Source organism: Ornithodoros turicata, unplaced genomic scaffold, assembly GCF_037126465.1.
Source record: "Ornithodoros turicata isolate Travis unplaced genomic scaffold, ASM3712646v1 Chromosome133, whole genome shotgun sequence".
Taxonomy (NCBI): Eukaryota; Metazoa; Arthropoda; class Arachnida; order Ixodida; family Argasidae; genus Ornithodoros; species Ornithodoros turicata.
Genome location: NW_026999310.1, coordinates 343,397 through 357,260, shown reverse-complemented (window position 1 = coordinate 357,260; position 13,864 = coordinate 343,397). Strand labels below are relative to the sequence as shown.

General features: G+C 47.8%; 1 long non-coding RNA gene across 1 annotated transcript; it reads right to left on the bottom strand.

Moving 5' to 3' along the window:
* Positions 1 to 593: 593 nt before the first annotated feature.
* Positions 594 to 12,119, bottom strand: LOC135372237 (uncharacterized). Its single transcript, XR_010415902.1, has 3 exons — positions 12,056 to 12,119; positions 712 to 774; positions 594 to 639 (listed from the first exon to the last, which is right to left on the bottom strand). It is a non-coding gene; the product is annotated as an uncharacterized LOC135372237 (long non-coding RNA).
* Between the last annotated feature and the right edge of the window lie 1,745 nt (positions 12,120 to 13,864).

Sequence of the window (13,864 nt, the reverse complement as noted above, 5' to 3'; positions counted from 1 at the left end):
TGTATTTCAAACTGCATAGAATTCAATAAAAAGGAATGTCTGTGCTCGTTTGGAGTAGGCTGGGTTACCAGAAACGGGAACTGGAGGAAGGAAAACATCAACAACCAGAATTCACAGGAAACGTGAGCACAAACAGAAAGATAAGTATTTTCATTTCCATCTTCATCACCGAAAACGGACACGAAATCCAAGGGCAGCGACATTATCAGAAACCAAATCCAGGGAACGTAATCCAGCCTAATCTTAACATTCATTTTAAAGTTATGTAGTTGACCCATGAAAAACTTGGCATTGAAGCCGTCGTTGCTTTGCTTCCATAGTACGGTCGCTCACTAACGTCATGTTGCTGCAAGATCCAAACCGTAATGCCGAAAAAAACGGGAAGAACGATCTTAAGGGAATATACACCAAAACCACCGTAGATATCCCGGAGACGATAACAGAAAGAATAAGGTCGAGCTCTTTAGGTACCGAAAACAGGATCGTAATTTTTCCTTTAACCATGCCTAGTCAGAAGTGACAGTCATGTACAGTCATGTGAAATCGTATAATGTGGTGTAGTAAGGGTCACCTGTTTCAAATCTTCCGAAAATCACGCTTAGCCTTTACTCGCTCTTCCCCAATCCGGTGCTCCATCTCCTGCAAACAGAAACAGCGACACTTACAGGAAGTGATGCAACCTTAGTAACGGCACACACAAAGCGGACTTACGTGGGTGTACTTCCTCCACATATCACGGGCACGTCTCCACCCATCGTAGCGGCCTTTAAGATCCTACAACGAAGATACAAAATACGGTATTACGGTGTTATGTCCTTATGAACTTGTCATGTGTGAACGTGACTAAAATGTGATATTGTGTGTCCACCTTGAAGCCTCTTCTCACTTTCATATTACCAAGCATTCCTCGAGAATAGTGTCCCGTTTTGAGAAAAGTCGCTATCGGTCACTTCTTATTTACTACCTACATTCGCAACGGTCCCTTATTGTTTTCTTTGCAGAAAATTGTAGCTGTATGCCCCATCATGCAGGTATAACGAAACGGGCCTCTGGAAAGTCCTAAACGAGGCCGACCTCTGGGATAAACCAAGAAAAGAGAATGTTCATTAAAAAAATCACAAACACAAACTGGAGCACACTACCGAAGGAACAATGCTGACAATGAAAATGCACAGTCCCGAGCTGCAATTATTCGAAATTATTATGCCGAGGGAAATTACCTAGTTGATCGGTTGCAAAGGCGGCTGATGTTTTTAGGAAACAAGCATCGATTCGAGATCACGTCATGATATTTTGTAACTGTATTTCGGGGAAAACAGATAAAGAGATAGCGCATGTGCTGTAAAGAACGTTACAATAGGCAGTCTGGAAACTGTGGAGGGCAATGAACATGCTCCTAGGAAGAACAACGTTTCTTGCTTTAAGGTACGATCTGTCCGTCTTAAAAAGTATCCCATTCGATTCCTCTTTGTAGAAAATGGCGAACCCACGGCAATCCACCTATGGCGTCCCCATTTCGAGGGCAAAGGTACGGGAATGATTCAAACCGACGATCCTTCTGCAAGTTGCAACTGCTGTGGAAACTTCGGCAAACAGCAAGGAGCTGCTTTGCTCGCCGCTCAGCCAATGAGCGACTTCCACGCGTGTCGATATCACGCGTGTCGTTTCATGAGGGTAAAGCGCCGGTTCGTCATCTGCTATTACGGCGCGTTGACGGCTGACTGCTGTATGTCTACTGTACTCGTCAACAGGGTTTTGGTTAATTTTCGATCTCTTCCCGACTGTACGGGACCGTTCCACTAACAAGGCAGCGCAACGATGAACAAAATAATACCGCAACATGACGGGTGCCGCCCACTGAGGGATGTATTTAACGTGATGCTGTGCTTGAGTAAAAGTCATTGTTTGATAGCGCTTGTTCTGCTATCGTCTTGGTCCTACGCGGGCTGTCTTGTTAAGTAATATGAAAGAACCAGCCCTGTTTCGTCATAATAAACTTTATATCAATGAATATCAGTGTAGATTTTGAAAAGCATAAAACAGTGGTTAAATTACATAAAATAACAAAAAGACGAGTTATACACAACACTTTGTGTTGTCACACGGATATAGCAAACATGTAGTATTTGTTTGTGAAAGTTCATTGCCAGGCAGGGTGCGCTACCATATAGGACCGCAGCTCACAAGTGCAGTTCACGAAAATATAGCCCACACGGTTGATGTCTTCGTAATATGTTAGCACATGCTACCTTACGGAGTACGAGGCAATGCTGTAACACACAATAAATGTTTCCATGTTTTAAACGTTCCACTGTGGACCACGTAAATCTTACACATGCCATGAGGCATCTCACTTGTGACATAAGCGGTGTTCTAATGTCATCCAGTATACCTCTCTCATTACCTGATTCTTGGTAGTTACTGTTATCTTAATGGTGAACATAGTGCTGTCGTCGGATACACTATGAAATATGCATGTTTATATGGAGCAGGTACAGAAGGCTTTTTTTTTGCTTTGCAGCTTTTTAATAAAAAATGCAGCGCTGACAACATCTTTCCAGGCGGGTTATGCGGCCGGGTGGATGTCCAGCGGCAAAGCCCATGTAGCTACTAGACGACTACTTACCTATCAATTCATTCCTTAACTTATTAAGTTCATGTTGTTTTCGGAAAATGCGAGATAGCAAAATTGGAGATATTCCAATGAGATTCCATGAGATATAAATCGCTAATTCTTGCTATAGACGTGAAAAACGAGACCTACACATTTCTCGAGCACGGAACAACATTCTGTTACTGTAAAGATGATCGGGAGTTTCACCGCAAAGGGCGAAACCCTTCCACATTGCTGGCAGTAATGCGGTGAAATTCATAATCTCTCGCCTAGAACTGAAATCCAACGGTGTTTCTCGACCTATAAACGTCATGTGGGCTTAGGGCTGAGCTCTTATGGGGCAGGTCCACCTCAAATCTCGTGGTCGGCGTCTGCGGAATACTCACGTCACGTGACCCCCGCTGAGTCTAACTCAATCGTTCGAGAGGCATTGTACAACGGAATCTCCCAGTACGCTGAGCTGCCATTTCTTCCCCGCTTTTCGATGTGTAGGCAGATGAGACCTTAGTATTGAGAGATTAGTAGTGATCTGGCACTGGCCTGCTCCACCTCATTGATGTGCTGTGCCTATGGTAGCGGGCAAATCGGTTTATATATAGCGTCCACAAAATCTTGGTCGTCAAACGGTCCACGAACGCGATCATGACGTCGGACGGTATCAAATTTCTTAGATTGCTTAGATTTCTATCTAAATTTCTATTCTAAAATTCCATTGCCTATCTGAGCTTGCGCGGGAGCTAACGTTTTTGGACACGGGTGACATTTTAGACCATCATCTGCAAAGACGAGCCACGTGCCCCCCGCGCGCGCCCCCATCAGGGTGTATATTCAACCTGCAATATATAGCAATACCTCGGCGAAATCACGCATGATCGCCCACAATAACCACCATCACGGTAACCAAAGGGATGAGTGTGGCTGTGATTGCAATCGTCATTGAAGTGCCCTTGCGATGATCACGGCGCGTTGAAATAACATCAGGAAACCCTGTGGTGATCGCGAGCGCTCACGGCAGTAATCTGTATTTCGTGATTCCTGAACTGCGATAACGATGCCGCGCCACTGCAGGCACTCATGGGAATTACAATGTGATTGCGATCAGGCTCTTTGCCCTGAGCGCGATTATTGCGCGATCGCGCTCATCACCGCGATTATGTTATTCTGCAAAAGTACAACGTATAGGGAAGCGCGCACTTTCTGGGCGCGTTCGCAAAGCCGTGTGTTCAGTCCCATTCTGATTAATTTTATCTTATAGTTGATGCTCTGCTTCACTGCTGTCTACCCTCAAGATGCCCCTGCCTATAAAGTTCAAATATAAGAGGCGATATTTGCATAACGCTCGTCTTTGGATGCTTTCTCAACTGTTGATATCATGCTCGGACGTCTCTAATTTTTCGCATCTCGTCTTCCCCGATCATTGTGTCGTTGTGAACCTGTTGCCGGTTGACCAGACCGAATGTCTGTTGTCACGATGCTAGAATTTTGCAATGTCGGCATGTGGTGGTGTGTGTCATTTTCTGCATGCCGCACTTTGCTTCGGCCTGTAGACAGAGTGGTGACGAGAGGGTCAATGGCCACGACAGTTAGGAAATATGTCATGATCGGTAGCCTACATTGTGCTTCTAATACCAATTATTTATTCAGCTGCGTCGTGGAATATCTCCGGCGTCCCGCCCCTTTTACCCCTTCATGCTTTCCGCCGCGAGGATGACTTTTTCCACTGTAGTCTGGAGAAGTGAGGATTGTCACGTCCTTTGTATTGCACCGGCCACCGAAAAAAGGCGTTCGACGCCACCGGCAGTGGCCGGTATGCCAAAGCAGACCTCCGCTAGGCTACCCAGCTTTTGATATCGACTGGTGTCGTGTTTCCAAAAGGTACAGACATCTTGCTCGTCATAGTCCTCCGCAAGATACCCATCAAGTTCAGACGTCTGACGAACTTCAGGCACCAGGAACGTAGTATCAAGGACACCGTGGATGCCGAGGGCTGTGGAAAGATCCACAGTGTGCTCTGACCGTGCTCGGAATTTCCCACTGCTCTTCTCTTTCCAAATTTTGGCGTGTTACAGTGAAAACACATCATAAATGTTTTCTCGCCGTCACTAGCGCTGGCGATGTATTTGAAGTGGTCCTGCAGCCAATCGTGGACAGTGAAGTCACCCATTGCGTGGAGCTCGTCAACGCGATCAAACACGATTCTTCGCTGCAGCAGTGGTGCAACACCTGTTGTCTGCACAACCAGTGCCCAAACGACCCCCACCCGGGCTCGAACAGCTTTTTACTGCCATTGCGACCTTTGATTTGGCTATTTTTGGCCCGAAAGCACAATCACAAGAGGAAATGCACGCCCTCCTTGCCTTTGCCGTGTGCAAGTGCCATGTGCCAACAACGAAACTACACGGTGATCGCGTGAGTGCGATAATGCTTGGATATCACACGAACGACCTTTGCTTGATATCGTGATCGGACTCGTACAGTCACCCTCATGATGATCGCTGCATGCATGCGCGATCAACTCATTCGTTCGACGTTCTGATTGCAATAAAGAGTGGTGCGAGGATGAGTGCGATCCGGTATCGCGCTCATGGTGCGATCACGCGCCATATCAGCCTCAGCGTCAGCGTTGGTTGGCTTCAGCATCGCGCTCGCCTTATCAGATGATCGTGATCGTGAGTTCTTTCGGGCCGAAATGCCGACCTCTGTATATAGCTACATGCAGAAACTAGATCTATAAGGACAATGGACAAGACACAAGTAAACGGGATTGACAGCTTACTTATGTCTTGTCCGTTGTTCTTATAGTCCGCGTTTCTTCATACGGCCATGTACCGACACTCAGACACTCACCCATTCTAAACAGCAATACATACCGGTTCAACTAATAGGGGCTAATTGCATGGAACACTTTTAACAAATGTATGTCAGCAGAACTTGAAGGGAGCGTCGACGGTCCGGTTGTAGCGCTCACTGGAAGGATCTATTGTTCTCCGAGATACATTAATATACAGGGTGTCCCATCTAAATGTGACAATATTTTTTACAAATATATCTATCACTTTTTCCGAGATGAAATCAATTGCAATATAACATATGCTGAAGGGCATTCCCTATAGGAGGGCATCAGCAGACTCCTAAGACAATTGACTTTCAATAATGAACTTTTTAATTATAAAAGCTACGAAGTTGTCCCAATGAGAACATCTGATCTCTTCGCTAACCAGATACCAAAGCCGTTTTCAGAAAAATCCATTCGATAGATCGCCAAAAATACGTGAAGGAGCACCATTTTTTTCTTTATTTTGTTCATTGCGCATCTTCGAAGAAGCGTCTTTCCTTCACCACCAGTGTGAGAGAGCAAAAGAGCACTGTGCCGCCTCATGTGTCGAAGATTAGCTTTAGCTTGCGGAAAGAAAACAAAGACAAATGTATCGTGTGACTCCACCGCAACTACCCTTACCATGGGCTGCATTTTGGGCTGCTTACCTTAGGACGCAAGAGGTGATAGTGTGTTCTTTCATCCTCTCGTATTGGGGGCGAAGGAAAGACGCGTCTCTAAAGATGCGCAATGAACAATATAAAGGAAAAAAAAAAAGGTGTTCCTTCACGAATTTTTAGCGAACGATCTGTCGAACGGATTTTTGTTCTGAAAACGGCTTTGGTATCTGGTGACCGAAGAGATCTGATGTTCTCATTGGAACAACTTTGTATCTTTTATAATTAAAAAGTTATTTATTGAAAGTTAAAACATTACTTGGGAGTCTGCTAATGCCCTCCTAGGGAGTGCCCTTCAGCATATGCTATTTCAACTCGGAAAAAGTCATAGATATATATTTTTTAAATATTGTCACATTTAGCTCGGACACCCTGTACAATAAACGCGTGTAAACTGTTTAAAAACCGCGAACCTTATCACACACGCGCAACATATCATGCCGCCATCTTCCATTGTCCCCATCTCCAGTCTCCACCTCTCCGACGTCGCGCTCGCGCCCCATCGTTTTGTGCACTCAAAAGTTGCACAGCAGTCACACCTGGGCACACTTGACAGCGCCACAATTGTGACAGAGTATAAGGAATGTCCAACTTCCTCTTCAACCTCTGCCGTGCGCAGCGGTGCGCGTTCCAGCCGGTTCCTATGTTGAACTGACTGCTTGCCATCACGTTCTGCCACTTCATTTCGTCTACGTTCTATTGATTTCACACGTTCCATGGATTCGTTTCACTGACGGCTGGTGTTCGAGGTGTTAACGATTCTGTTTTACCATTCCAGGGCATATTCTCAATTCCCGCTTGTTACGTGGGCGTGAGTATTCTTAAATAGCCACAACTTTTCCCAGATCAATCTCCGCACGTCTTACTGATATGACGCGCCCTAGGAACTTCGGTCGTCACGGAAGAACTGACACTTTTCCAGGTTGGAAGTAAAGCCACTTTGCTCCAGTCGGTGGGCCTTCGAGCCTTTCTTCTCTTCCGCTTGCAAAGGAGATGATACGATCCAAATGCACCCAGCAGTTGCGTCCAACGAGTCGCATTAGAATTATGTCCATTATGCCCTGAAATACACCGAGCACACTTCAACACAAAGTGCATCCTTTTGAAGCCGCAAAGGCCGTTCGGGACCTGGTTTACCCTGTATGGAATGCTTCCCTCACTCATTGGCACTTGACAATAGAGCTCTGCACGGGCCAACTTTTCCGGGCCCGACCCGGCCCGGGTGCATCGAGAAATGGCCTGGGCCCGGACCTTCATATTTTATGCAGCCCATCCCGGCCCCGCCCGGTGGCCCAGTGAGTACAGCTCGGCCTGGCGCGGCCCGGTGACTCGGCGAGTAGATCCCGGCCTAGTATTTCTAGCCGTGACGTACGCGTTCCTGGCGCGTATCAAACAAATTTATAAGTAAATTTATCAGAAGAGAAGACGAGACCACAAACATACAAGTGTTGGGGGTTTGACACCAACAGCACGAGACCAAATTAAAGGGACAGTCCGGGAAAAGTGGAAGTTGATTTTTTCAAACTGCCACGCCGGCTTACATGCCCTGTGGAACGTTTCAGCTCACACAATGGGGTGGTTTTGGAGACACCGAATAAAAACTATTCCTCTGAGGACATCCGGTGTCGTTTTTCTCCCTCGCATTCTCCTTGCCAGAAGGTTCCTCTATGCACGTCAGCCGTCACGTGAGCGGAGGGCTGCGCCGTTCCTCGGAATGCAGAGAGGTGTTTTTTTTTCTATGAGTGTACTGAACAGAAGGATGCGTCGTGATACCGGTGTTTACATTGACGCTACGCTGTATTTCTGCATCGCGTGTGATCGCTATTCAAAATCATCATAATGGGCAAATGCTAGCACGCAACAACCAGCGATCGCGCAAACAGGCATGCTCAAATCACGTGCGGCATTGCTCTTCTGCACGTCACGCGAGAGCTCTCAGCGGCTTTTACTCAGGACCAACTGCGGCATAGAAATAAGGCGGATTATAAATCGTGCGATACGACTTCTACCGAAATATTTTGCACACTTGTTGTGAGGAGTATTAGAAATCATAAGGCGGTGTTTCCCAGACCTATGTCTTCGACCGGACTGTCACTTTGAGTCCAGAACGCACGCGGGCATGGGCGTTATCGTTACTCCGTCAAGTTTCTGCGGAGGTAGAGCATGCTGTCGACAAACTTCTTGTCCCAGTCCCTACCCCTCTTACCCAGCTTTGCCAACGTGATTGTGAAATACGTGAGGAACGAGGAGCAATGTGAAGTGGCTTTGACATTGTTCTAGAGGGTCGAATCGTACACATAACGCAGTGTCCTTTACTTGTCTTTGGAAATATATGCACAGGAATGACGCAAGCGCGTTATGATATGAACTAATAGTCCTCTATTGTGTGGAATTAGCTGCGTGACCCGGCCGAACCTGACTCTGGGAAACGTGTTTGCCGGCTCGGGGCCGGCCCGGCCCGCGGTGGTGGTGTATTTTGAAGGCCAAGGCCCGGCCCGCGTTTCCTGCGTATTTTGTCTGCCCGGGCCCGTGCAGAGCTCTACTTGGCAGGGCTGTGTATGCACTGTGGAACCCGAAAAGCTCCACAGTATCCCTCGAATATCACGCATTGGTGACGTGCGAGTTCTCGCTTATTTAACTCTTGATAGTCCAGACAAACTGAAACCCCCGCTTCCGTCCGCTTTTCTCACACGCTACAGGGGGAGCACAAGGCGTTTGTACTTTGCCGAATAATTCCCGCCATCTCCACAGCTTCTTGTATCTCCTCTTGTCACGCTGCCAGATGGTTTCCGCGGTAGTTGCGTATCGGTGGGCCCTCGGACATGTGTAACTTCCACTGTTGTTCTCTAGGGCCCCCCCTCTTCCCCATCTTGTCCGAAGATACGCTTGCGAATCTGTTCACCCACTTGGATGCAACGCGCCACTAACGAAGTCGTTAAGGTACATCATATCCGACGCCTGAGCAAACGACGCCACGTGGTCCTGCCTGTCCGTCAGCAGTCGGTGACGTACCAAAAATGACGCCCCCAGTACAAAATCTGTAGCTTATACCGGTGCCGTTTGGTAGGGTTTCCACTCTATTTGATCCCTCCATGTGACCTCGACGTCTAGTCCACCAATGGTAGTCAGGGTACTGTTATGTTGGTACAGTTTGGGTCGTCCAATGCTGCCCCTACGAGTTTTGACCATTCCGCTGGCATTCAGCAAAAACTGTGAGGATACGAGGTTCGCATCTGATCCACTGTCAAACAGAGCACGTGTCACTTTCTCCACCACCGTGAGGCCTATCACTGCTCGATGGTGTATGTCGTTCATGGGCAACCTCTCCGGTCCAGTGTTGACGTCATAGAGTCCACACAGTTCGTTCACAGCTTCTGACACCTCACAAGTGTGGTCGCACACGTTGAGCTGAGAGCTTATTTCTTTCCGGTCACCCACACGCCCGTCCTCTGAAAGCTTGCGTGGTGCCTTCCTCTCCAGACACGAACACATATGTCACTCGTTGTTCCAGGAGGGTTTCACTGTCACTTAGGCTAGGCGGTTGTAGGGAGCGGTTTATGAGATGCTCAACCTTACCGTACCTGAAGCAACTCCGTTTCTCGTTTTGGCATGCCGCTTGGCTTGGCTTCTGGTTTGGTGAACCCTCTTTGACAATCTCTGACCTGTTTTGTCAGCCTTGTCTTCGGCCTTCTCTTCCGCTGCCCTTCTTTCCCTCTTATATGCCTTCTCCAGTCCAGGTGCTACGCATTGTTTTGGGGCGGTGTGGCGCATCATCTAAGACATCAAACTAGCGATCCACCACCTGATGCAGCCTCTCCGCAGCCGCGCACTTTCGGACGTCTGTCTGCCACTGCAGCTGGGCTGACAATCCCTCATCAATAGTAGTGAGGAATTGTGGCGACGAATATTGCCCGGGCGCGGTCTACATAGTCTGCATGGAGCTTACAACGCGGGACAGAGCCAGCTGTACTCCTCGAATTCCACAAGAAGACGTGAAGCACTCAACAAAGTTTTGACGCCATGTCTGCCAGTCACGGAATGTTGAGCCGCCATCTGGCATACCCTGGCACAATTGCTGCTTTGTCGAACGCGCTGAAGGTTTGCATTTCATCTTCTACACGACGTAGGAATATCAGAGCGTCGTCGTCTCTGTCGTTGAAGTTGAAACCCTCCAAGAAGTCTCGTGGCACTTGGAAATTGTCGTTATCTCATTGTCGTGAAGACCCGCTTGAACGCCAAGGCTCATTGTTGCTCCCCCACCGTCTCCACGGCTGCGTCCGGCGATCACCAGGAGAGCTATTCTCGATGAAGTGATGCGCACATTACTTCTTTTGCAAGCTATCGTTGGTAACCAATCGAGGAAGGCGTGAAGAACCGTCACGCGCACGCAACCAAATGCGCAAGCAATTAAGCACGCGGTTGCATTGTTGTGGCTGGGCTACCGCCTCACGAGAACGCCCTATTTCCGCCCTTTCGGAGCCGGGAACGGCCATCTTCTAATGAAAATCCTGCAGAACCTTTATATTTGTGTATTTTAATGTATGTGTGATGTGCTGACATAAATGTCTTGGGATAGCTCCACAATAGGACACAACGAGAGCAATATTACAGAAGTAACAGCACCCAAGTAGCAGTACTGCAGACGTTGTGCCCACGCCATTGCTAGTGACAGGAAACGGAAAACAGCATTCCGAAATCATTTTACTTTGTCCTTATTGGTTCAGCCAAAAACTGCTTCCGGTAGCCAGTGGAAAGGCCAACTTTAACCAGCAACGATGCAGAAACACACAACTCCGAATGCCATGTAAACAAAGTGCCGAGAATTGATAATTGTTTTGTTCCGTAGTATATAGTAATATATAGCTAATATTTCTGAGAATATACGACACAATCTCCCTTCCAAGCCTCCGGTGGTTGCGCCCACAATAGGGAACGGCTATGCGGGCTGTGTAAGGTACGCCCTTGCTCCTGCTGTTGAAGGTAGAGCCTAGATGAAGGCACACGGCGCACCCGCAAATTGTTGAAGGTACTTGTGGATGTCCCGACAAAAAAACTTGGAGTTCCTGCGCGTGCACTAGCATGTGGCCTGTTTGAGGAATCCGTGTGTTGCTTGTGCACAAGCTTACGATGACGATGTCCGTTCTTTTAGTGCTTGTCAGTGTTATTTGCAATTTGCAACATGTTTGGTTTTTGTCGATCATTACAAGATTAAATTACTGTTATTGCTGCTCTGCATGGTTAATAAACGTATATCATACGACTGCAGTACCTCCTTGACGTGACTATGCGGCGTTACATATGTAATATTACATTGCTTTCCTCGGGTTGCAGTGATGCTTCTGAACGTAAAGAACAGGTCTTTCATAATCTCTGACCTCGCAAAAGCTGCAAAGATGAGTGTCAGCAGCAGAAAATAATCGTAGCGGCAGCATAGCTTCGGCCACTGGCGCTTTCCCGCTGTTTGGTCTGTTTAGTTGTCTGCCAATAGCAATGCAAGAAGCACGGAACACGGAAGTTTACGTTGTCGCCCATAGAAATGTGGGTGGAACAAGAGGTTCCACCCTGAATGTGACGTGGAACTTGTCGTAAAGTAATGCACGCTTATTACTTCATCGAGAATAGCTCCACAGGGTTCAGGTAGCATCGAGCACCAACCTGCGATTTTCTATCCGGAGTTCCATTGAAGCCCGTCCACCTGGGCACCGAAAAGGGCTCCCGTAGCAATCACTCTTGCGTGCACGTCACTCGACACGCGCCATTATCACTCCCGTTGCCCCAGGAGTTACCCCTCCCGTTGACGTTTGCGGCCGCGCCGCTCGAGATCTTAATCGTGTCACAGTGCCCAGATGCATCAACGCACGGGACTTTGGAATGTCGGCCGTAGTTTCAACTTCATTGGTCAAAAATGTTGTCCTAGATCTCTACTAGAGCATCTGTCTTCTTCCTCACCTTGCTTTCCAGCGCAGCCCCGCTTGCACGAAGCTGAGCGATGTTGCCTACACGAGTGTTCGCCTCATCAGAAACTTTTTTTTCTTCTTCTTCAGCATGGCTGCCTTGTTCCGTCGCTGATCACGGTTTATTCAGACATTGGCTAGCAGTGTATTCTAGCGGTCGCTGCTTAGGGGTGGGTGTCTGTAAAGGCGATATCCTGCACAAACAGATGGGGCGCGAGCCACGCGTAGGAGAGAAAGGCCTGGGCAGGAGACTGAGGAGGGAGACAATGGAAGATAGCAGCATAACACGTTTCGCGTGCGTGATGGTGTTCGCGATTTTATTTCTTTAAACAGCTTACAGGCGTTTGTTCTGTATTAGTATATGCCGGAGGTGAATAAATCCATCTGGTGAGTGTTACACGGTGACTAGCAGAGCCAACAACGCGCGCTCGAGCGATGCGCCCACATCCGCCAAGAACAGAACAGAATAGATTTATTCCGAAATTGTGCTAAATAATGTGACAAGTTTTAAGTACTTGTGCATACCCATAACACGAAAGGTGGACTGTGGAGTGCATATTCGCGACTCCAACGAACCCGTAGCCACCTGGCGGAGATTTCGAAAAGCTGCGAGTGCAGGTTCCAGATCTCGTCGGGGCAGGGAAGCAGTACAGCGGAACACGTTTCTCCTGCTTATCGACAGAAAGCCGGCAACAAAGAATGTATCGAAATCGAAAACAGGAATGTTGCAGTACGAATTTCTTCTCAGCATGTTGGAAATACGCCACGCATTCTTTTCATCACTTCCTAATCAAGAAGAACGGAACAGAATTATCATATGTGTTGACCCATCGCACGCTTTCATGATCGGCTGTGTCGCCGGGGTTTCATCTTAATATGAATCTTCGGAATACAGAACAAGGAACTGGGATTTCTTTGTCTTGCTAACATGTATGCCCTTTCAAACTTCATGCAAAGAAAACAATATCACCGTACCAATGCGGCGTAGACAAGCATCCACTATTGGTGTTCTCAGTGAGAGAAAGCTTCTGTCTGGTGTCGCACACGTTTCAACGAATGATTGGGAAAGATAAAAGTATCAACCAAGTTGTACGTGAATACCAAGAGTAGTGCAGAAAAAGAATACTTCACTGATGTCAGGCTCTTGGCTGTACAAACACGTACGACGCTAACCCGAAACAGCATTCGACCAGTCGATCACAGATTTCTCCGCTACCTAGACAGGCCAGCCATCATACCCGCCCATGGGACGGACGCCAAGGTCTCTGCTACTCCCTGATTAGCCATATCCGGTCCAAGGGGCGCTCACTGATTTTCCTTGTCCGAGTGACGTTTAGAGAGAATTAATTACGGTATGCCCTCAACATCCGTCGTCTCCTGTTACCATGCGTTTGATGAAATTGCGCAGAAACAACTCCACTAATTCACGTCGGAGTTTCGCCGTCAATATCGGCGATGGACGAGTCGTGAAATGGCATAGTTGTTTCGGAATCGACCGCGCCGGATGCGGTAGCCCGTTGAAAGTGCAACCGGTGCGAACTAGTTCGTATTTTACTTCAAGTACAATTTTGAGGTGCTTTGCCCATGGGTGACGCAGTGTCCTCAATTAAGGGGGATCTCTGATCTCTACTGTCGCCCGTTTCGGCGGCGGTTGGGATTGCCGCCCCTTTGCCCATCACTCGCGACAACACAGTGGACGACATGAGGGGTGACCTTACCTACACATGACGGGACTTGCCGATAGACATGGTATCATGGCGAATCATTTCAACCAAACAAAAACAATTATCTGACGATGCTGAGT